At 37.5% G+C, this 25,008-nt stretch overlaps 3 long non-coding RNA genes across 3 annotated transcripts in view; 2 read left to right on the top strand and 1 right to left on the bottom strand.

The window, feature by feature from the left end:
* Window positions 1-25,008, bottom strand: part of LOC129447943 (uncharacterized) — a 102,179-nt gene that overhangs the window by 22,662 nt on the left and 54,509 nt on the right. The window lies entirely within an intron of this gene.
* Window positions 1,381-5,432, top strand: LOC141367244 (uncharacterized). The gene is made up of 4 exons (XR_012371515.1): window positions 1,381-2,347; window positions 2,858-2,922; window positions 3,050-3,148; window positions 5,123-5,432. It is a non-coding gene; the product is annotated as an uncharacterized lncRNA (long non-coding RNA).
* Window positions 9,621-24,257, top strand: LOC141367355 (uncharacterized). The gene is made up of 3 exons (XR_012371714.1): window positions 9,621-9,642; window positions 23,857-24,011; window positions 24,122-24,257. It is a non-coding gene; the product is annotated as an uncharacterized lncRNA (long non-coding RNA).

The raw sequence follows: 25,008 nt of genomic DNA, 5'->3' as shown, positions 1-25,008 counted from the left end.
GTTAGCAAGAGTGCAGACTAGACTGTTGGTATAATACAAAAGTCTGTCAGGGGAAGTAAGAATCATATTTGGAAAATTGGAAATGTTAGTGATCATTATGAAATATAATCTACAACACAATCACTTACCATCCTCTCAGTAACGATAAACTCCAGAAGATCAGAATTGATTTGGACTGGGACACATGAAAGGTTTCATTCTCTGATCCTCTCACAAACACACATCTGCACACATTCACACAACATTTTTTACTCAAAAAGTCTATCCAGTTTTTCTAATGGCAGTGAACACGTCCCTCTACGTGTCCTGTGAAGTACGTGTGCGTTATTCGCTGGCGCTACCCAAGCTGTGTGTGTGTGTGTGTGTGTGTGTGTGTGTGTGTGTGTGTGTGTGTGTGTGTGTGTGTGTGTGTGTGTGTTTTCTGTAAATAAAGAAATACAGAATATGTAAATATAACCTGTACATAACAATTACACATATACACAGGTTAAAGATTAATAAGTAACTACTCACTCTGAAGTATAATAATTATATGCAATAAATAACTGCTATACAACAACAAACAATACTGATTAGTAATGGAAATTACTATAATCCAATGTAGTTAAGGAATGCAGTTATATCTATTGGCCACTAGATGTCAGTCTAAGACCACAAATGAACATATCGTCAATATGCAGGTGCAACAGTCACGTGACAGACTGGTGGCGCCAGCGGCACAATGAAACGCGCTTCAACATTTAAATCAGCAAATACCATTGCGAGTGCAAAACTAAACTAATCCTAAACGGGATTATAATTAACAAATGTACACCACATGCATAAACCAAGATATTAACTTTTGTTTCTAAATTATATATTAACAGCACGTTATTATCATTACAGAAGACGTGAGCATGCTGAACTATAATTAAGAGAAACACTATTATGTTAACTAAACAAATAAAGACACATGCAATACCATCATTGACATAATATTGTGCACTTACGTTCTCAATAACGCACACGGCAACACAACAGAAAAGTATACAAATAACATGCAACTCAGGAGCAGCTGTAATCGTGTCAGCAGCGAACTATATGTAAAATGGCGAAACTGCTCATGTGCGGTCTATTACCGGGCAGTGCGTAATACCAAAAGAGCGTTGAACTTTTCAAAAATATGAGCAAAACTGCAAACATGTCATTGATACACGTGTTCAATAAAAGTGACGTTATATTAAGTGATATTAAAAAATATCTATTATGATATTGGCTTTAAGAGGTAATCTTTTGGATGATGCAACAGTGTATGGGCAACAGGGAATCTTCCTTCTGAATGGAAGCACGGGGTCATAGTGCCAATTGCTAAACCAGGGAAGACAACCCAGCAAGCAATAGCCGTCATTTCAACGTCTCGTTTCAGTATAGACCCGATATAGCCGGGCTGTGCCTAGCCCATATCCAGCCCAAATAAACTTTAATTTGGTTACATGTGGTTTTTGACAAAATAATTTGTGAGATGTATGCTATTTCATCATGTAAGCAAAGTTAACAGCGATTACAAGGTATTTCGTTTCATTTCTTTAAAGTGTTTTATGCATCGTCTGTACGTAGTCACAATTTAGCTCATAAATAGACCGACTACGAATAAACCACGTTTAGCCCAGAAATAACCATGAATTTAATTACATGTTGTTTTTCCAAAATGATTTGTGAGATGTATGATATTTAATCATGTAAACAAAGTTCAAAGCGATTAAGGTATTTTGTTTCATTTCTTTAAAGTGTTTCATGCACCGTCTGTACTTAGCCACTATTTAGCTTACAAATAGACCGACTACGAATAACCCACGTTTAGCCCAGAAATAACCATTAATTTAATTACATGTGGTTTTTGCCAAATAACTTGTGAGATGTATGGTATTTCATTGTGTAAGCAAAGTTAACATCGATTACAAGGTTTGTTAAATTTCTTTAAAGTGTTTTATGCACCGTCGTACATAGCCACTATTTAGCTCATAAATAGACCGACTACGAACAAACCATGTTTAGCCCAGAATAACCTTGAATTTAATAAAATTTTGTTTTTGCCAAAATAACTTGCAAGATGTATGATATTTCATCAGGCATGCAAATACACCAGTGAATTCCAGATGTTTGGTTTTATTTATCTTATCTGAATCTGCTGTCACGCATAACATTCATTATTGATAAACAAAATCCAGTTACAACTCCGAACCGCTAGATGGCAGCTGCAGTACACAAACACGAGGCCAAATCTCGCGAGAAAGATTTCCGCTGTTTGAAAATCAACACACCAGCGAGCAGCCAGGAGGAAAGCAATCTTCCACACTCGTTTGGTCTTGTAAGTGTTTTTTATTATTTTATTTTACATGTGTTTAAAATGTATTTACTTTATTTGTTGTTGGAATCGCGACATTCTTGCGGGTAGCTTAACGTTAGAGCAAGTAACCCATGTTTTATAAAACCTAAACAGTACAACCTGCAATGTAATAAAATAGTGGAGGTAAATGAGTCTATGTAACGTTACACTGAAGATTTACATAAGTGATTTGTAGGCTGCTTTTTAGTAACAGCAGTAATTAGCTAAGTTATTACTGTGTTGCTTACAGTAATGTAATTTAGGCAGTTGTGCTTTACAATTATGCATACAGAGATAGATTGAGGGGGAAAGCTATTTTTCCATATGGATTTAACTTACAGGCCTTCAGTTTGTTGGAAAAAATAGTTTTATTGTGTTTATTGTGAGGGAAAACTTGCAGGTCAGTGGGCATTAACCTTAAAGGTTGGTAAACACTTGTACACTGAAGCATACAATACTGTACAATTACTGACATAGGCATGTGCTATTCAGGTGTCAAAGCTGTGCGAAACTGGAGGGAGAAACTTGAGAGACCGTGCCGGAAGAATGCTGGACAGGTAAATTCTATAAACATGCAATATTAATCAGACATTGTGGTGTCAACGTAGTCTTTCATGTGGTCACAAAAAAATAAAAAAAAATGTCAGTCTGCAACTGTTAACAACATTATCTTTTGTATTTTAGAGTTCCCTAAAATTCATTAATTTCAAAGTTCAACATGAATGGTGGTGGTCCACTGCAGAAGCAAGCATTTGAAAAAACATCAGTTCTCAGTTATTAAAGGTAAGTGTGTTTGTATGTAGTTTTAGGCTGAATGGTGTTTCACAAAATAATACTTTTAATATGACATTAGGCTATGTGAGGTGTAATTGACGACAGTCCGGTACTGCCTTAATATTTTCTAAATATTAAAAGCCCCAGATTAAATTACTCTTTGCCGATACAACAGTTAACTCACCCATACAATATTGTTTAGTTGTTTTATGTCCATAAGATTGTATTGTGAATATTTTATGCTTGGCATCTTAAAGGAATAGTCTACCCTTTTGCCATATTAAGCTATGTTATTACCTCAACCTAGACGAATTAATACATACCTGTCTTTTTTCAATGCGTGCACTGCACAGTGTGTTGTTAATGTGTTAGCATTTAGCCTAGCCCCATTCATTCCTATGGTACCAAAAAAAGTTTTATTTTGTGGCACCATACTTACTGGTATAACTCCTCATGTAACATTCTTTAAATAGGGAAAAAACGGAAGTGTTTGGTGGCTTCCCTGTTTGGTACCATAGGAATTAATGGGTCTAGGCTAAATGCTAACACATTCACGACGCGCTATACAGTGTACGCATTGAAAAAAGATAGATATGTATTAATTTGTCTAAGTTGAGGTAATAACATAGTTTAATATGGCAAAAGGGTAGACTATTCCTTTAAAGGGCAGGGTATTTGATTTTGAAAAATACTAACTTTAACCTACACGCACCAACCAGAAGCACACTCCTATCTCATTAACCAGTAAGACTGACAAAGTGAATAACATTACCAAAATAACCAACATAAACAACTGTTTTTAATCCGAATTAAATGCAGCACGTTTAGAAATTTGAAAAGATAAATATCATTGCACTAATTTGTAAAGGAACACAAACTACATAAGCAACACCTATTCATTAAAATACAATCTGAATCCATCAAAATAGAATCACACTGCATACCTACCTTTCCAAAAGAAACACTTCAACGACCCTTTCAGACCTGTAGCTGTTTCCATCTTGCAGAAAAGCAGTGAAGTTACCAATGTTAATTTGGGTTTTTGCTCTTTGCTCATCCAGATGTTTTGTTGTTGTTTCAAAATGTTTTTCGTTTTGTAGCTCCTGTGTCAATTCAGCAGGAAAGTTTATTTGATTCTCCCTATTTTTACAGAGCGTGAACAGGGTGTGAAGTGGCATGCAAAACACGTTCACAGAAGAGGGGCAAAAATGTAATGCGTCCAATTAGGCATGGGCCGGAATGAGAATCTGGATGATAACCATAAGCAAAAATACCACGGTGTTGCGGTATTGCCATTGTGACACTAAAATGTGTTATTTTCAAATGTCTGCGTATTAAAACATCAACTTTTCAACTGGACACAATACATTTTATTTTTAAACAACAAACAACGTTTATGCCAGTTTAAAATAAAGCCTTTAAATGATAATATTATTTCAGTTGTAAATGTAAACATGAATTCAATTACATGATTTAATTCACTTTGTGTAAACACAGTTCATACATTGAAAACGGTATCACAGAAATTTTTTGTGGTTTTTAAAACCTTGACTCTGAAAATCTCGGTATACCTTTAAACCGGTAACTGGTCCATGTCCAAATATTGCATTCGGTCGAAGTTCAATGATTTGTTGAACGTTTTTTGGTCCTACGCCTTTTACAGATGACACAAATATATAAAAATACACATTAGACAACTTAACATAGTGATTGCTATCAAGACTTGAGGAGACTTTCAACCAGCATAACTAAAATGTTTCTGGATCAAAATCGGATACCCTGCCTTTAAGCCTCTTTTGCTAGTTCCAGAATGTCATTAAACACACGCAGAGAAACATGCACTTGTGTTTGTAGTAATGAGAACGATATGATTACTGTTGTTGACCTGTCAATATTTATATATGACTTTTTACAAAGAGAATGACTATCACATTTAACATAAATAAAAATACCTGTCTCATGCATTCTTTTCATATTTTGCAGATGCTGTGTTGAACAACTTCCCAGCAGCAACAGAACTGGAAGTGAAGGATGCAATGGGGGCATTTCAAACAGGCACCAGGGAGGACGTGGTGTATAGAAATTAGTACAATTAATAAGTTGAAGTGAACTGAAGATAGTTTGTTAATGTTTAGATGTTATTTCATTTTTAAAATTGTATTTTGTTATTTATGCTTTTATTTTGTTACTGTTTTTATTCTTTTTGTTAAAAGTAGTTTTTCTTCATTTTGTCTTATCTGAATTTATATTGTATTAATACTATTTTTTGTAATAAATTGCATGATTACATGTTTATGAGAACCTTTTTTAATGGATTAAAAATAATTCTTTAGCCATTCTTTTGTTGTTTATTAGACACACACATGTAGTCATTTAATAGCCGTCTATTTAACGGCTAGTCTATTCTTGGGCTAAGATAGACGTCTACTAGATTTTCACTGACAGCCCAAAATTAGCCTTTTATTAGCCTAGACCCACATTCACCGTCTATTAGACGTATATATGTAGACGTTTAGTAGCCGTCTATTTGATGACCAGTCTATTCTTGGGCTATGATAGACGTCTACTAGATTTTCACTGACAGCCCAAAATTAGCCTTGTTTTAGCCTAGACGTCAGAGGGGTGTTTAGACGGCTACTAGACGTCTATTAGCTGCAAAATTGCTTGCTGGGAAAGCTCAACCAAGCAGCTATAGGCCAATAGCATTGACATCAAACCTATGTAAGCTCATGGAGAGAATGGTAATGTCAAGGTTAGTATATTTTATTGAGAAGAAGGAGTTATTTTCACAATACCAGAGTGGTTTTAGGAAGGGTCGTAGTACTATGGATTCAGTAGTTAATCTAGAGGCAGCAATAAGAAAGGCCCAAGTAAATAAAGAGGTAGTATGTGGTGTGTTCTTCAATATCGAGAAGGCTTATGTTATGGAAAGAGGGTTTGTTATTGAAACTTGATAAAATGGGTATTACTGGAAGGATGTATGATTGGATCAAGGACTTCTTAATGAACAGGACAATACAAGTTAGAATTGGGACAACATATTCACAGATATATAAAATAGACAATGGTACTCCGCAAGGTAGCGTATGCAGTCCAATACAGTTCAGTTCATTAATAAGACCGGCAATAGATTATGGGTGTCTGGTATACTGTTCTGCATCAGAAACATGGCTCAAAAAAATTGAGGTAATTCAGACTCAAGCTCTAAGGATTAGCTGCGGAGCATTTAGAACATCTCCAGTACCGTCTATTCAAGTAGAGATGGGAGAAATGCCACTAGAAGCTCGTAGGAGAAAGTTAAGAATGAGATACTGGATTAATGTTAAAGGACATGATGAAAGACATCCAGTTAAAAAGGTACTGGAGAATTGTTGGGAGTATGAGTATAAAAATATAAAGAGTTTTGGATGGGTAGCAAATGAGGAGGCACAGGAAATGGGTATAACAGAGATAGAGGTAGCTCCATCTGTTGTAATTTCATCTGTACCCCCATGGTTATTCCCAATGCCAGAAATAGACCTATTCATACATAGTGAGATGCATAAAGATTAACTAAATTTGCCATTAAAAGTAATGGTTCAACAATACATTAATCAAGCATATAGCAACATGACTCACATATTCACAGATGGATCCAAAGATCCAAAAACAGGTAGAGCAGCTGCAGCTGTTTATATTCCTCAGTACAATATTAGAATGGCAAAAAGAGCGACTGATCATATAATTGTTTTTACAACAGAACTTGTAGCCATGTTATTGGCTTTAAATTGGGTAGAAGAAAAGCAACCTAACAGTAGTGTGATATGTACAGACTCACTTTCAGTTCTGCAAAGTTTAGAAAGTGGATCATCTTTAGCCAGACAAGATATTTTAAACGAAACATTACAGAAGGTATATAACATAAAGCGCTTAGGGGTAAAAGTAAGGTTTTTGTGGGTTCCAGCCCATATTGGAGTAAAGGGAAGCGAGGAAGTTGATAAACTGGCAAAGGAAGCATTACAAGATCCCGAAATCAACATCAGATTGCAGCTAAGTAAAACGGAAATAAAGGGGATAATTGGGAATGAAGTGAAAAAGAGTTGGCAGAGATTATGGGACAATGAAATAAGAGGAAGACATCTATATAGTATACAAAGAAAAGTGGGGGTGGAAAGAACGATGATAAATAACAGGAAAATGATGTAATAATAACAAGGTTAAATATAGCTGCAAGCAGCGATACCGGGGTCAAGCCGAACATGGCAAAAAATGATTTATACGTGATGACTGTCATGATTTAAGATGTAAGTTTGCATTAGTTTTAGAAAAAAATAGCAATTTTTTGTATCTTGAGACCACTAGGTGGCGCTCTGCCGAAACAATAGATGGTGCCTCAGGTCATGACTGTGATGACACATACCAAATTTAGTGTAAATACGATAAAGCGATACGGAGATATAGCCTTAAATGACTTGACCACTAGGGGGCACTGACCAAACAATAAATTGTGACTCAGGTCTTGATTGTGATGACACCCAACAAATTTGGTGTAAATACGATAAAGAGATGCAGAGATACAGCTTCAAATCTCTTGACCACTAGGGGGCGCCAAAAAGTTTACAAGTCCTATCAGAACATGTTGCTGATGAACCATACCAAGTTTCATAACAATACACAATTGCGTTTCTGAAATACTTGAACTTAAAGAAAAAATTCAAAATGGCCGACACACAAAATGGCCGACCAAAAACCATTTGGTATCGTTTGACTCACCATGCCTCACGAAATCTAACAAGACCAGTCTCATAATTTTACATTCAAATTTGCAGTAGTTATAAGCAAAAATAGACATTTTTTATATCTCGTGACCAGTAGGGGGCAGTGTGACGAAATGGTGCATGCACCCTCAGGTCATCACTGTTATGACATATACCAAGTCTCATATTAATACGCAAAAGTTTTGCGAAGATACAGGCTCAAACACATTTTGGCGTGCTCGCCCTCGCATTCTTTGATGCGTTATACGACAACGGATAGGTCTACCGAAAAGCTTTTGATAACTTTTTGTCTGGAGTGTCTCTAGATGATGCCTACCAAAAATCAAGCCAATCAAACCAGCGCTCTAGGAGGAGTTCGAAAAAGTAGGTGTTCAATATAATTCAAAATGGCCGACAGGAAGTAGGTTTGACTCAGACATATTTGGTACAGTCGGACTCAGCACGAGCCAAGGAATCAATAGAGTGAAGTCTCATGTCAGTGTGGCAATTTAATCAAATGAAATAAAGATTTTAAACAATTTCTTTACATATCCTGATCACTAGGTGGCGCCGTCCTAAAGATTTATATGTGCGCTCAGAACATGTCTCTGATGAACCATGCCAAATTTCGTAGCAATACGCCATTCTGTTTGTGAAATACTGAACTTAATGGGAAAATTCAAAATGGCCGACACCCAAAATGGCCGACCGAAAACCGTTTGATATCGTTTGACTCGGCATGCCTCAAGGAATCTAACAAGACCAACTTCATGATTTTAGACTCAAGTTTGAAGTAGTTATAAGCAAAAATAGGCATTTTTTGAATCTCGTGACCACTAGGTGGCGCTGTGACGAAATGTTGCAGGCACCCTCAGGTCATGACTGTAATGACATATACCAAGTTTCGTGTCGATACACCAAAGTGTTGCGAAGATACGGCCTCACGTCCGTTTTGGCGTGCTCGCCGCCGTATATGTTGTCACGGTATACGAGAACGCATTGGTCTATCAAAAAGCTTTTGATAACTTTTTGTCAGGGGTGTCTCTAGATGCTAGATACCAAAGGACATGCAAATCAGACAAACGCTCTAGGAGGACTTCGAAAAAGTAGGTTTTACGGAAAATTCAAAATGGCGGAAAGATGTGCATGACACAAATGACATTAATGTGTGCATTTGAATCATCATGAGCAAAGGATTCAGAGGAAACAAGAATTTCGTTTCTAGGACTGATGGGTCAGAAGTTATGAGCATGAACATAAGTGGATTTTTGGACTGTTGGTGGCGCTAGAGGGTTTGAGTCAGACACACCAAAGTTGCTATAGTAACTTCTGAGACTGTCCTCTACATGTGTGCCAAATTTCATAACTTTCCTACGTACGGTTCTATGGGCTGCCATTGACTTCAATGGCGGAAGAACAAGAAGCAGAATAATAATAAGAAAACTAACAATAACAATAGGTGTCTACGCCCCTTCGGGGCTTGACCCCTAAAAACCAAGTAGTGCTCCATACTCCAATCCAGTAGGTGGCGGTAAATGCACCTTAAGTTGGTTTGCCACCCGCCATTTAAACAACAGAAGAAGAAGAAGAAGATGCAACAGTGACGCAAGTCGGACGTCACGACTTCCGTAAGTCAGAAGAGGAAGAGAAGAGACTGAAGAGAGTTGTCGACTGTCAACATGAACATGTAAATGCACCTTTAGTTGGTTTGCCACCCGCCATTTAAACAACAGAAGAAGAAGAAGAACATGAACATGTTTGGAAAAGGTAAGATCCCCTAATATGTTTTGAAATCGTCGTTTATATCTGTACATTTCTTTTTGGATTCATAGCGCTTACAAAGTAACATTTAAAGCGAACTGCAATTAGGTCGTACAAATTTAGTGGTCTTGTAGCCATCTTAAGGACTTGCTTACTTCATTTTGTGATAGATCTAATACTCCACCTCATCCATTCACCCGATTAAGATCTGTTTCATCGAGCACTCTGGTAAAACGTTGGATTAAAAAGACCCTTGACAGTTTTATTGGCCTGAACAAATGCGTTGCATGAGAGATTCGTGAAGTAACTTTAGCCTACTGTACGCTTACAGTAAATGTATACTAACGTTATATAGTAGGGTTTGTGAATTTTCTATTTGACGGAGGTAAACAGAAGCAGGCCCGGATTAAGAATTCGGAGGCCCCTGGGCACAATTTCTTGTAGGCCCCCCCACGCACACACTGTAAAAAATGTTTCTGTGCCTTAGTAGATTTAACAAAAATAAATTGAGTAAACTGTATTAAAAAATTTTAATTCTTGTTTTTTAATCAAAATATGAGTTAAAATAAAATAAAAATTGGAATAAATTGATTAATTCTAAATGAACACATTATTGAGTAAATTCAACTTAATTTTATTATGTATAATCGATTTAAATTTGTAAGAAAGAAGTTAACTTAATAATTTTGTGTTCAAACTACATTAATTATTTTAGTAAACACAACTAACTAGGCAGTGGACTTGCAGTTCCCAGCATGCTTTGCATGGGACTGCATTTGGAGAGTGAAATTTGAATTGAAACTTTTTTTGTTTTGTTTTTAACTAAAATGAAAGACTTGTTAGTGTTTAATGTTCATTTATCTTCAATATTTGGAAGAGTTTCTGTTTCTTCTTTGAGTTTTAGTTACCATTGTTCAGAAGACTGGTGCTTGTGCATAGACTGCATACTGAAGTATGTCGCGCTTTACAGCTGACCAAAACGAAACTGAGTGGGTGTTTTGTTTGAATAAACGTTTCTAGCCCTCATCTCACGGCATAAAAACAACAACTAACCATAAATATGCTACCTGTACCAAGAAAAGTAGGTTTATCTAACTCAGTAAAACTAGTACAATTAGTTAACTCAACTCAATTTGATTGCATTCATATTAAGTAATGTTAGTGTGTTCAATATACTTAAAAAAGGTTGCAAGTTGACTCAACCTAAAACTTCCCATGCAGTCACTTGCCTCACTTTTTATACATATATTACATATATTATATGGTTCTTTTTGTTAGAAACACCTCCACTTTTACAGGATTTTCACTGACACATTACAGCCGGTGATCACTACCTGTAGGTAGTGATATATGTAGATATTTTTGTTGCAAGCAGGGACCTGCACAGAGACCTGCACAGGGGGCAGATGCTCAAGTGAAAAAAGGGCACTTCTCTTAGGCCTAATTCTTTTTTTAACAAAAGATTAAATATATTGACACAATTTCCTTATTTTAATTCCTTCACACACACCCAACTGTTTCATACTCTACAGATTTACAAAATACAAAATAATCAGTTCACACAAAGTGTTTATCACAAGAACAGAAGACAGCAAATGATACTGCCAACAATGTGCATGTTGTCTGTTCTACTGGTTTCAAATATATTTAGAATAAATGACTGCGCCAAGGAGAGGGTACAGTTTCACTAATAATGTGTTTGTTTATTTTGCACGTGGTAGTAAATCTTTTTAATTCTTTTGGTGTTAAAATAACACATCTTTACACTAAACTAAAAAAGGAGGGTTGCTGCTATATTGTTAATTTCACAGGAAAAATGCTGCAAAAAAGTGGGGAAAAAAACTACAGACAGATTGACAAAATAAAAAATAAAGCAACTGAAACAGTTTAAAAAAGTATTGAACTTTAAACTAAAACCTGTTACTATTGGCTTATCTACACTTTAGAAAATGTATTATGAGTCATGTTAGCAAGACAACAATTGTCTTTTGGATAATGAGCTGTAAAACTGAGGTACTGGTAGTTATGTCATTTGATCTCCACTGACTTCCCCACAAGTCAGGAAAAACCCAGCTTGAATACGACCTGTGTGAAGAGCTCCTGCCTATACCTGTCTGTCTGTTGGCGATGTGTGTTTCACTGTTGCGCACAGATGCAGAGGAGGAAGGGCAATCTAGGCAAATACGACAAACTTTCCCGCACAGCTTCCAAACCACGGACAAGAGCGGACGGCTCCGTTCGATACATACCCAGTACAAATGATTACTATACCAGGCTGTCAGAGCAGCACTGATTCGCGTCATTTACAGGACATTCACATATTCAGGATAAATGAAGAAAAGTAATGGATTGTCTGATAAATCAACTGTGCACTGCTGCTTTTCTCACTCATTCTGAACTTAAACTATGAAGACTACTGCCACCCACAGTTCGCTCGATTCAGCGCAGGATTATTTGCGCTTAAATAGTTAATCTAAATAATTAACAATTAGATTTTACATTTTATTTTCTTTCGTCGCTTGGGCCCTGACTGCGCGTGGGCCCCTGGGCACGTGCCCATAATGCCCATTGGATAATCCGGCCCTGAACAGAAGCCGTGTGTCTCAATCTTGTTCAGTAGTCAGGGCACTGATCAGGGAGTCGGCCATTTTAAGGGCTGTCTCAATCGCAAAATCCGTTCAGGGCACTGGAACATTCGTTCCCTAAAAATTCCCACAATGCAACGCAAAAACCAGTGAGCATCGATGGTCCCTATGTTCCCTAACCGGAAAACACGTGACCTTTTCTGAAGCTCGCCAACCGAACATCACATGATCCAACTCAATAAACTTTATGAAATGTTACAGAACTTTTATAAAGACAAACGTTTGTTTTAGTTGTAAATATAAACACACATTGCTACACAGTAATGGACCACCCCTTACGAAAATTAACCATGGTTTTATTGTAGTACAAGTGTAGTAACCATGTTTTTTTGGTGAATTGATTACTTTGAGCAAAACCATGGTTTTACTACACTAACCATGGTTTAACTATGGTTTTTGTAAACCATGGTTGTCAAAACCATGGTTATTTTGTGGTTACCATGGTTTTACTTCAGTAACTTATGTTTTTTTAGTTTTAACTGAGGTAAAACCATGGGTAATTTTCGTAAGGGACAATCTACTCAATATTTAAAATAATATTTATTTAAAATTGTAAATATATTTATTACATTTAAAATGTAATTATATGCTTTCAACAGTGTTTCCGCTATATACGTTCAACCGTGGCGGCCCGCCACTCCTAAAACATCCCCGCCACGCCTGCGGTTGTGGATAGAAGGGATACAGCAAACGAAATCTGGTTGGATGAGCACTGTTTTATCCTAATCCTTTAACCAAACCCAACTCTAAACACAAAATTTCACACGATTGTAGGATGTATTTGTATCTAATTAGCCAGAACCGCTGTTTTCATCCTAATAATCCTACCTCCAAATCTAATCCTTAACTTTTCGGCATTTGCTGTATCCCTTCTAGACAAAACCCACAGCGGCAGCTCGCAAAAAAGCTACCGAAATGTCCGCTCTGCGAGACTGGCTGTCTAGAAATAAATTCCTTTCTGGATTTGCGTTGTTCACTCATTTAAATAAATCTCCTAAAATATCATAATTTCCTCCATGGTTTAGTTTCATGCACAAATAGATTTAAATCAACAGAGGATTATTAAGCTACGTCTCTGTTTTTAGAAATAATAATAAAATAAATAAGCCTATACGAAATATGTTGCACTTAAATACTTTGTTATTCGTTTTGTCAATTTAATAATTATTTGAGTTTCTGTTCTTTTTTTGTGACGCGCTCTAAAACCAAAGCAGCAGAAAGCACGTCATGTTTTTAATGATTATAAATAAGCACAAGGTTTTCTCCTTATTGTGAGTTTACACAAATAAAAATACATCATTTGAAGTTTCGAATGTTGTTTTACTTTTATCTTTATGACTATAAATTTAGGGTAATTTAAGCTGCAAGGTCATCACGCACATGATGTTCGCCGGCGCATGTCTACACCAACACAGCGCAGGGCTGCGAGAAAAGACATTATTAAACTTTTAATTTAAGATATTACGAGTTTTTTGGACATTCATTTGGAATCACTGTACTCATATTATCAATTTATCAGGCCATTAGTTATTCAGAATATAGGCTATAAGCGCAGCGCGCTGCTGACCGCTCAGCTGTCAATCAATCTTCTGTGCTTTAGATCGACACTCACAAAGTTTCACATAAAATTATATGATATTTGTCCAAAAACAAAAGGCTAAATACTGAATACTACTTATGAGACTGCAAGACATTAATAGTCGAATCTGTTTGTAAGAAAACTTGCATTATTCCCGTGGAAGAGAAGAACGTTGGTAATAGAAACTTGAGGCAGACGGTGAGACTGTTTTATCTGTTTTCAGACGAAACAGCAGGGTCGGGGTACCCGCTGGGTGAACCGCATAATATTTGATCTAACGGGTGTAATAGGCTATTCGCGTGTCATTTGTGTTGTAGATGCAGGTCGGGACTCAATAGACAAGAGTAAAATGCGGGTCTAACATCCAAGACCAAAATTCGACTAGTTTTTAAATGTCCCGTGCTTATTTGTGTTTAAGATCTGTCTGAAGACCGGTTTGCTGCTGATGTCGGATAACTGGTCGGTTGTTCTGTCAATCACAGCGGTACGGATTATTAAACAGGACTGCATGACTTTGCAACAGCTCTGTACGCTAAACACGAGGACGAACTTGCAATGCACACTACATTAAAGGTATAGCGGAAGATTTTCCCGAATTATTTAAAAGAACCGCCCCTCCGTATTTTTTAAAAAATGCACACGAAACTCTCTACCTCCTCCCGAGAGGGAACGCCTGTTGGGAGAGAGAGAGAGAGAGAGAGAGAGCATGCAGGAGCCTAGTTCTTCTATTCGCTCTGTTTACAAGTTTCTGTCGGCATGTTTACCGTGTCTGTGCGGTTCGTGACTCGTGCCAGGGCTAGCATTGCTAATCATAACTTACATCAACTTTACTAGCAGTGATTTTAAATGGATTTCTCCAAATAGCATGACAAAATGTACCTTTCCTGTAGAAACTTTGCGTGGGAAGCCCAACCTGTCCTTTTAGCTCACACCAGCAGCCAGCGTGTGAAATAGTCTCCCATAAACAGTCTGGTCTTGTTTCTTTCTTTATAGTCCTTTCTCTTCTTGTCATACAATTCGTAGACACTTTTTCTCTTGCGTCCCTCAGACATTTTGGAAAAAAAAACAGCGAGAACGCGAGCTTCAATGAATGGTTGAAACCGTAGCACAACACACATACACGTGAAAGTGCGCATGTGCAGAAAGCGAACCGAGAGGCGAGCACGTACGACGGTTATACGTCAACATATAATCAGAATGATTGACATCTGGGATGACCAATAACAGAGGTGATCCACCTGGAAAACGAAAATCTTCCGCTATACCTTTAAAACTACAATGAAATATCCGAACTACGTACGTAGCTATGTAACGTTTTTTTAAGAAAATACAGTTTAGATCAAACATAGAAAAGCAATATGCTATAAATATAAGGAAAAGTAAATGACAGCGTGAAAATTATAAAAAAAAATACATGTTAGTTTACTGTAGCCTATATTCTACATTAAAAAAAATACATTTATAATCATCATGGGCGCCCCCTGCCACCACAGCTGAAAAAAATTCTAGAGGAAACACTGCTTTCAATTTTATGCACAGATATGTAAGAGAATAATGACAGCATTTTTCACAATGTACTGTTTTTAAAATTAAGTCAGAGAGATGTTAGTTTTGCCGGTTGTTGATGAGTAACAGCTGTGAGTCTACAGACAGTTTAATCAGTAACAACAGAAACATACGGCCTTCATAGAAAAAACGTAACTTCCGGTAAACTCCACAAAGAGTTAAAGGGACACTTCACCCATGTGCATTAAGCTTTGTATAGTTAGAACTAGGGATGATCTTCGATTAATTGTCGATAAGAATTTACTCTATAAAACTTAACGATTGTTGAAAAACAAGATCATGCACGTGTGTGCGGCGGCGCCTGCCCAAAACACATACAGTCGGAGAAAAAAAAATTAAGCGAGCGCGCAAAAGTTAAACTACTAGCTATGATCACAACGATGCTTGATGCCAAGCACACGCATGTGCTTTTTAACGTCATGCGAGACGAGGCTGGCTGGCTGCCAACGCAACGAAATTACATCCGCTGTGGATCTGACAGGGTCCGACGCAGAAAATACAAATACGTTTAGGATACTGAAAGCAAAGACCCTCTTTGGGGAAGCCTGCAAGATTAGCATAGCAACGCTGCTATATACAGAGAAGGAGACCAGAAGCCGTTTTTAATGAACAGATTAAAATGTCATCTTAAATTATGGCAAATGTAAACTGTAACTGACTGTCGTTACACCCTGAATGCCCGCAACATATATCACTGATCATCATTATTGAATGGCTGAGGCGCTGCGTGTTTTCTAATGGAAGGTTGGCATCTCCGTAATATAAGCATCTTTGCTTAAAGTACGTCTAAGCTGAGGTGACGACGAGAAAAGTGCCCTTCGTGTGCTTCTTGGATATAATTACAAACAGTGTATCAACGACTCAGAAAGCGAGGTAAACAACTTGATAAATAAAACTTGATGATAATAAAACTGTTATTTTGACATGGACTTTCATGCGTCTGTTGCAGAGTGCCCATGTGAGGCGGAGTTTACTGTGTCTATTAGTCATTATATTTCATTACGAGATAAGTTTAAATTGATGATTTTATCAAAACAACAACTACATTGGCTCATTTTACAATCCCACTAGCATGTTATTTAGACAAAATAAAATCTTTTAATTCCCGTGAGGAAGCTGTCGTTTTTATGCACACTTTTATGTCATTGGCTATATGCCACTGCAGTGAAGGCTTATTGCACTATTACTGTTAACGATTATTCGTTTGATTGATCGTTAATTTAAATGATCATCGAATATGGGAAATTGCATAAATTGACATCCCTAGTTAGAACCCCAGTCATGTTTTTGAATGGTCATGCATCATTTCTTCAGTTGCCGCTGAGACGGGAGAAATACAGATTTCAGTGTTGCACTTCCTTCTTTCAATGATGTAAAAATTATCATTTTGCGTCATTGAAAGAAGGAAGTCCAATATCTTTGTTGAGGGAGTGAGACTACAAACACCACTTTTCTCGGTCAAATAGGCACCAAATTCTAAATGTATGTTACATTTCTACAGTTATGACACACTTTCAATAAAGATTAATGTTTCTACGGGTGAAATGATCACGTTCTTCCTGATCCCATTTTTCAAACTTTAGTTATGTTGCTTGCTGTGAGAGCATAAATAATACCTGCAAAATGATAAAGCTCAAAGTTCACCGCCAGGCGATATATTTTCTTTAACAGAAGTCTCCTTTCAAAGCCTACAGCGAATGTCCGGTTTGGACTACAGTTCTCTACTTCCGGTTGAATGACGTCAAAGCAAGAGTGTTTGACTAAACCCCACACACAGTAATACAGCAGTCGCCAGCTAAGCTCAACCGGCTCTGCTAAGCTAAGCTGCTGTCGAATCACAACACACTAAACAAACTACACAATCAGAACTCGTTAGGGTTGCCGCGGTGACAGAATTTTCTCACCGGTTAATCGGCGCGCCACAAACCCGGTGATCCCGGTTTCACCGGGTGGGAGGGACTTATAAATGCGCATGCAGACCTGCACATTTTACTTTCACTTTTGAATTACGCAACTGTTTAAATGCAGTGCTTGCGTACGCTGCGTTAAATCGCGTATGAATTTGCGTGCAATGCGAGTGCAACAGCTGGTTTATTTAAGTGCTTAAGTTAATGTGCCCAGGTAATTCGCACAGAACCCGCCAGTCCCAAGCAGAGCAACCGGCTACTTCTCCATAAAGCGCTGCTTGAATGATCAATGATGGGTTTATTATTTTTCTTGATGAAAAACACAAGAACAAAACGATCTCGGTTATATTAAACATCATATATGTATATTATAACAAAAACGAGTAACCACGCGGCTTCTGCCTTCGTCTGGTCAGTCAGCTTGCCTCGCACACTCTGACAGGAATAAATTAAATCTGACACCTGCTGCTCTGTGACGTGACGCGCGTTCAGCTCCGCTAAATTCAGTCTGCAGACACATTCAGTTGTAAGTGTTTGCTCTCTCTAACGAAACTAAATGATTTAATTACACGAAAATATCAAAACGACGGTGAAAGACGGTGTCGCGATGGGCAAGTGATCTAACCGGTGAGAGGCTGAAGCACCGGTTATCACCGTTTCACCGACCATCGCGGCAAGCCTAGAACTCGTTACGTATTTCTGAAGGAGGGACTTCATATAACAAGGAAGACATCAGCCCATTTTGAGGACAGTGAAAACAACGGTATAGAGTTAAGTAAATTGTGTGAAAATACAGTGTTTTTTTTTTTACCGTGAACACATGTTATATTGCGCACTGTAAACACAATCAAAGCTTCAAAAACGCAGAATGAATGGGACCTTTACTAACAACAGAGTCCTTTTAGAGTAGTTTATTTCTGATAACAAGGAAAATAAACAAGAAGTAGATTACCTCCATTCACATCATAGCTAAAGCGTATCAAAAACTACACTGAGGCAATGTTACTGTGTAAAATGTGTACTATATAATGTATACAATGTTAACAGACTGGCTGCCAAACCTCCCTTTACATAGCGGTGATCCATGATCGCCGTCTCCCCTCGTCTTTAGGAAACTAAAACATTGGTTATTTTTGACAAGGTATTTGCTACAGAGTTTAGTTTAGCCACTACTCGTCAAACCATTAAACAAGCAGAGATCGGAAGTAAAGTTCCGCCCAGAAGCATAACCGCAACAATGCATTTGCGTCTGATGAAACCATCTATAAGCCCCTTTAAGTGTCATCAAAACAAACTTCTGAACCAAACACTAACAAATTTAGTTTTAATTTGAATGTAACTGAATGCTTTAATTCATTACTAGAATGTTAATCAATAAGCAGGGGGTTACCTCTAGGGTTGCCAACTTTCCCGTATTAGGCAGGACGTCCCGTATTTTGAGCCTAATATATTTGTCCTGTACAGGAAGTCTGGTGTTCTGTTTTTGACTGCTATGCTGATCAAACCAGTGACTGATACAAAAAGCTTTATTAGACTTCATGTGCCGCCAGTCCGCCACAAGAACCAAGCGGCAGATAACCTAAAAATCCCACGAGCAATTCGAGAAATCATACAGAGACTGCTATCGAAATGCTCTCTTACGGTACTTTGATGTCATCCACCCTGTTAGTTCTTGCGACGCAAGGATCAAGGGTCCAATCACAGACCCCTTCAAGCTCAATCATTATACGTTTAAGAGGGTCAAATAACAAGATTTCATTTTTTCTTTTTTATATAGTTGGTTATTTAGCTGTTTTTGCATGTATAAGATCTGGATTACAAAGTTTGGTCTCAATTCTGAAGAGATCACTGATCCAAACAGGGGCGGAGTGGGACCCAAAAATCTACCGGGAAATTTTTATAGACGACCAGCCCTCTGTGGTCAAAAAAAAAGAAAAAAAAAAGAAATGGTTCCCTGTAAATAAGCAAATGCTGAAATCTAAAATTACAATAAAATGACTGCACAACAACATGTAATACCAAGTGTAATAATTATTATTTAAAAGATCTTAAAGTCAACAACAGTTCCCTAGTTTTAGGTAAGCTAAAGCTTAATTTGGTTGCAAAGCAGAGAGATGTTTAATGTGACAAAATGTCAGTCATCGTGTGATAACGAAAATATAACAAGGCTTAGACTAACTTGCATGTTCTGAGCAGGTGTTGTCAGTGAACAGGCTGTTAAACTGTTGGCTAAGTTACATACACTCATGAAAAACCGATGCTGATTATCTGGGAAACATTCTCTAACAGCAGTTAAGTTGTCATTGTTTGTGCCAAAGTTGTGCATTTGTTGTAACATTAAAACAGGAGATCAGACTCCATTCCTCTGTGGGTGTGCGAGGCTAAGCTTTTTTTATTGGTTGTTGCGTTAAATCTTACCCAGATACAACAGTGCTATTTTCCGATTGGCTGTTGTGTGTAGGGATGCACCGATAGGTTTTTTTGGGGGCGATACCGATTTAAACAGACAACTTCTGGCCGATACCGATATTAAACACTTGTATACAATATTATACAACAGTTCTTTCTGGTTCTCGAATCTGATTGGCTAAGAGCTATGCGATATTGTGCTGATAACGGCACTGTAACCGCTTCACCTTTCGTATCATTCCGCCACCTAGTGAATGGAGGTCCTAAGCAGGCTCATCTCTGAATGGAAAAACACAGATGCCCTGATCCATTACACATATGCGCAAGGTATACAGTAGGTGACACTAATACTTCCAAGGAGTGAGCAGCCATTAAACGAAAAGAAGAAGCAGCAGACGCCCTGTTTTGAGTCACTCTCCGTGTGTCTCATTATTTTACTAGCTCATAAATCAGTCTGTGATTCCCCAATCGGAAGTTATTATTCCGTCAAAGATCAGCGCTCTTGGATGTTACGTTAAAGTTAATGGGAGAAATGTCTTGTCACATCGTGTGGACGATTAACACTTGGAAAGAGGAATATAAACACTCGTTTTTTTCAGGACCCATTATCTCTTATCAGAACGCGAAAACACAGTGGAACTACAGGTAAGCACCGCAGCTTTTAAATGTGGACATTGATCATTTACTTTATTGTGACGTGACTATTAAAACATGTTATGAGATATCGCCACTGGTATATTTATAAGCAGCATGCAAAAACATCTCTCTGACACTTATAAAAAAACGTTTTATATAGTACTGACAAGAACAAAGTTTAATAATAATTAATAATTTAATAATCGAGTGCTCGTATCGCGTTAAGAATAAACGAGAAAGCAATAGTAACGTTATACAAGTATAGTTTTATTCACTTTTACCTCGCGCCAAAACAATAACAACTCAAAAGACACTAAATATGAATAAAAAACAAGTAATAGTTTGATCATGAAACCAAATACTGCTGATTTGATTTCATTTTGACGATCATAAACAAACAAGGCCAACATGAGAGCCGGGGAATCCCTGTCAGAGGTGTAGCCCAGAGAGGGCGGTGGTTAGCGGGGCGAGTGAACACTGACGTCCGCTCATGCTTTGGTTCTCATTCGTACCGAATCTCACCAAGCAAACGTTCAAACAGGCACTATCTTTACTAATCGACTGCAGATTTAAATATAATACATATACATTCTCGACTGAACTAATCTTAAAACTACACTTTGTGACCAAGAAACGGTAATATAAAGTAACGGCTTTTCCGTCCATTGAGTTGGCCTACGGCCTCGTGCCTAGGCTTACGGCCTCGTGCCTAGGCCTACGGCCTCGTGCCTCTGGCCTAATCACAGCCGTGATGATATAGAGCTATATCACACTCCTACTCGAGCGATATTGCTTAACTATACAGTTGGTCTATTAGCTAGTTTATTTCTGCATTAAATAATTTTTACTGAACATGGATTGGACAACATAATAAGAGAGGTACAAATTAAGCTAAAACAAATATAATAAGACAGCATGACAACCTTCAAAGGTGGTTTTTGCTATACAACATTTATTTAATTAACAACTTTTTTTTTTTTTACATATAATGGATTTCTTTATGCAGTTAATTAATAAACAATAGGTATCGGCCTTTCTCATGCTATTGCCGATATGCCGATGGTTTCATATTCATCAAAAATCGGCCGATAAATATCGGCGGCCGATAAATATCGGCGGCCGATACATCGGTGCATCACTAGTTGTGTGGCCTCTTTTGATTGGCTGATAAGCGGCACGTTCGACTAGAACTCCAGGGGAGACGTGCTTGATAGAACGGTGCGGCCAGATACGGTACATTTTGAGTGCTGCAGGATATTAAATATATGATAAATAGTTATTAGTGTGGCGGGAGTGCATGACTAAAGACTGAAAGCACGGCTATCATCAGACCGGCTCTTGCGGCCTCAAAACACTACCGGCCCACCGGGAAAAGTACCGACTCTCCCGATTGCCACTCCGCCACTGTATCCAAACCTGCCTAAAACGCCTCAATCTGAAATTCCCTAAGGCATTTCCAACTTTGCTAGGAAATTCTTGCGCCTCTGTTTCACAGACTGTGTGTTTTGGTTAAAGTTTAAATTAACTCCGTCATACAATCCCCAAGAAATGCCAGCAGAGTATAATGCTGAATCAACAAAGCCAAAATAAAGTTTGATGGGGCAGTGTAATGTAGCCGTATGATGAAAATATTTCCTATTAATATCATCTATTCTCCTTACTGTTTGGCCATTTATGAAAAATAAAGGAGAAAGTAGTTTGATTAACTGTCACAAAAGTGAACATGTTGAAAATCCTGTAGTTATCGGATGCACATCTGTTGAGGTTTCCTCTGTTATATAGTAGTAATGATTTCCTCTATAGACTCAATCTGAAATTGCATGCTTTTCTACCATACAGTAGGTGAGAAACAGAATGTGACAAAAAAGTGTGTCCAGTCTGAATTTATTTCAGACACTGCCTTAGATTTGGGTATGAGTTATGGTACATCTTCCTGTTATGTTACTTTGTTGAGGAACCTTTATTCATTTCTCTCTATTAAGGAGATAGGAAAACAAGCAGCAATGCTTACTGAATCAGGGCACAGATGTTAAGTAAACTTTAATGTTAACTTAAGCACAATGACATTGTTTCTTTCTTCTGAAGTTATCTCCTTTATCAGAAGCTTGCAGACAAGTGTAATTAAATTCCTGGATTGAAAATCTTGGGAAAGTTTTGTTAAAGGAACAGTGATGTAATGCCAGGTGTTTGGCTTTATGTCCTAATATGGTCTGTTGTCGCGGTAACCCCCCAGTGTGTTGCAAGAGATGGGTTGGTCTGCAGTCACAAGATTTCTGGCTGGTTGCCAACACCAGTCATTTTGTTGATGGCAAACGTGCATATTTTAACACATCAGGTCAGGTTAGGTAAACGGGACAACTCCCACCAGATTTGTTTCTCTCAAACTTTAACAAGCATAAATGCTTCTAATAAGTCTACAACCTCTTTGGTGTTTTAAAGAGATTATCCTGAAGCTATGACCGCTCTTGTATCTTACCACTAATCTGACTTCTCGCTTGTGGAAAGTGTACACAAACCACTGAATCTGATTTAGATTAATCAGACCATAATAGTCCTTAATGGACCATTTCCACTCAACATAATTTTTAACCATGCTTAACTTTACACTGTGTTACACACATTGCATGGTGCAACAGTATAATTAGGCCAAATTACTGTAGTAATATCTGTTACCACCAGAACCTCTACAGTGCAATATCAGATCTTCATGAATGTATAAGTCAAAACCTGTGAATGCATACGTGACCTCTTATAATCAAAAATACAGCATTGCAATGCTTTCATATAATTACAAACTAATTGTGATTGCCTTGTGTTCATTGTGTTAGCATTCAGGTATTTGTTACTCTGTGTTTCACATCAAAACAATAAATGAGTAGTTAATACAATTTTGAAGCTTCTTTTTGAGCTTCTTTAAGCATGTGGGTGTGTATGGCTAAATCTGTTCTTGATCTCAGATTAAGGTTGTGCCTATTGTAAACAAAGTATTCATTAGAGAGGTGTTTAAATCTGTTTAGCACTAAAGAGAAGCTTTAAAGGTGCAGTGTGTAATTTTTAGAAGGATCTCTTGACAGAAATGCAAAATAATATACAAAACTATATTATCAGTGGTGTATAAAGACCTTTTTATAATGAACCGTTATGTGTTTATTACCTTAGAATGAGACAATTTTATCTACATACACCGAGGGTCCCCATACATGGAAGTCGCCATTTTGTGCCGGCATGTTTTTACAGAAGCTCTTAACGGACCAACTTTTTTACTAAGTTGTCTTCGGCGATGACATGTTTGTCCGGTGGTGGCTACCGTAGCTTTTCTATGTGTTTTAAAAGCGAGAAGTGAGCAGTGGACTGAGCCTTTGGTTGCAATTCGCAACCTTACCACTAGACGCCGCTAAAATTTACACACTGCACCTTTAACACTGTAGATATAAGTTTTGTCTGCTATGTTAATTATTAAATGTATGTTGTCTTTTAGCTGTGTCCGTGCTGCTGTTTTGTCTTCGGCTGATATCAGGAGTCCTAGCAGACTTGAAGTGTTTGGGGACAAAACAGGATGGACTGATTTACTTCAAGTTATTACCTGACATCACAAAGGAAATCCATAACTGCGATTCTCAGTGGCTAGTCAATGTAATTATACTATGTCTAAAAAAACTGCCTTTTTGTAAATATAATAAATGATGCTTTATTTTGCTATTCTCATATTACATCATTATTTCTTTTGTCTCTCATGTGATCAGGGAACGGTGGTAGCAATTTGTGAAAGCAATGGATATACTGAGTTTAGGTTGCCAGTTATAAATGCTACAGCAGGCACAGCCATCATGAATGTTGGCCATGTTGAAGTGAACTATACTCTCATCTGCCCCCAAACAAGCGTAAGTGTAACGTCATTTATGTTGTAGACTAAAAAGTATGCCGTTTACTACAGTTAGGCCATCAAATTAATATCAGGAGCAGAACTGAAAAGGCTTTATGCCCAGCTGCACTACTTACTGAACTTCAGCCAGCTCCTTGTTTCCTGTCTGCCATTATTGGACAAACTAATTAATCCAGGGGTGCCTGACCTCAGTAGTCACAACAACAATAATCAGACAAACCTGGATTAATCAGTTTGTCCAATAATGGCAGACAGGAAACAAGGAGCTGGCTGAAGTTCAGGAAGTAGTGCAGCTGGGGATAAAGCCTATTGAGATTGCTTTGGGCACTTTAATTTTATTATGATTTATGTTATTGTTTTTTGTATTGCAGGATAACAAGCGACTGCCATGCTCTTGTAAGTTTCATTGATTGACTCTTAAAATCTATCAAAGTAGTAGTACAAAATAAAAATTCACATTTCTTAAAATAAAAATTCACCAAACATTTACTCACCCTATAACATCCCAGGTGTACAGTATATGACTTTCTTTTGAACACAGAGTTCAAAGTTACTAAATCTAAATAATGGTTCTTCATAATGAATGTGAACATTAAAATTTAGTAGTCATTTAGGAGTCATTTTTCATTTGTTGTGGCAAACAAGAGGCAGCAGTGTAAAATGCTTCATTTTTTAAAATAATACAAATAATTGCTATGTATTTGGAATTTGATTAATGTACTACTATTACTACTAAAATTAAAGCTT

The sequence above is a fragment of the Misgurnus anguillicaudatus genome, chromosome 10 (assembly GCF_027580225.2).
Source record: "Misgurnus anguillicaudatus chromosome 10, ASM2758022v2, whole genome shotgun sequence".
In the NCBI taxonomy this organism is placed as follows: domain Eukaryota; kingdom Metazoa; phylum Chordata; class Actinopteri; order Cypriniformes; family Cobitidae; genus Misgurnus; species Misgurnus anguillicaudatus.
This window is presented reverse-complemented; position numbering and strand designations above follow the sequence as displayed.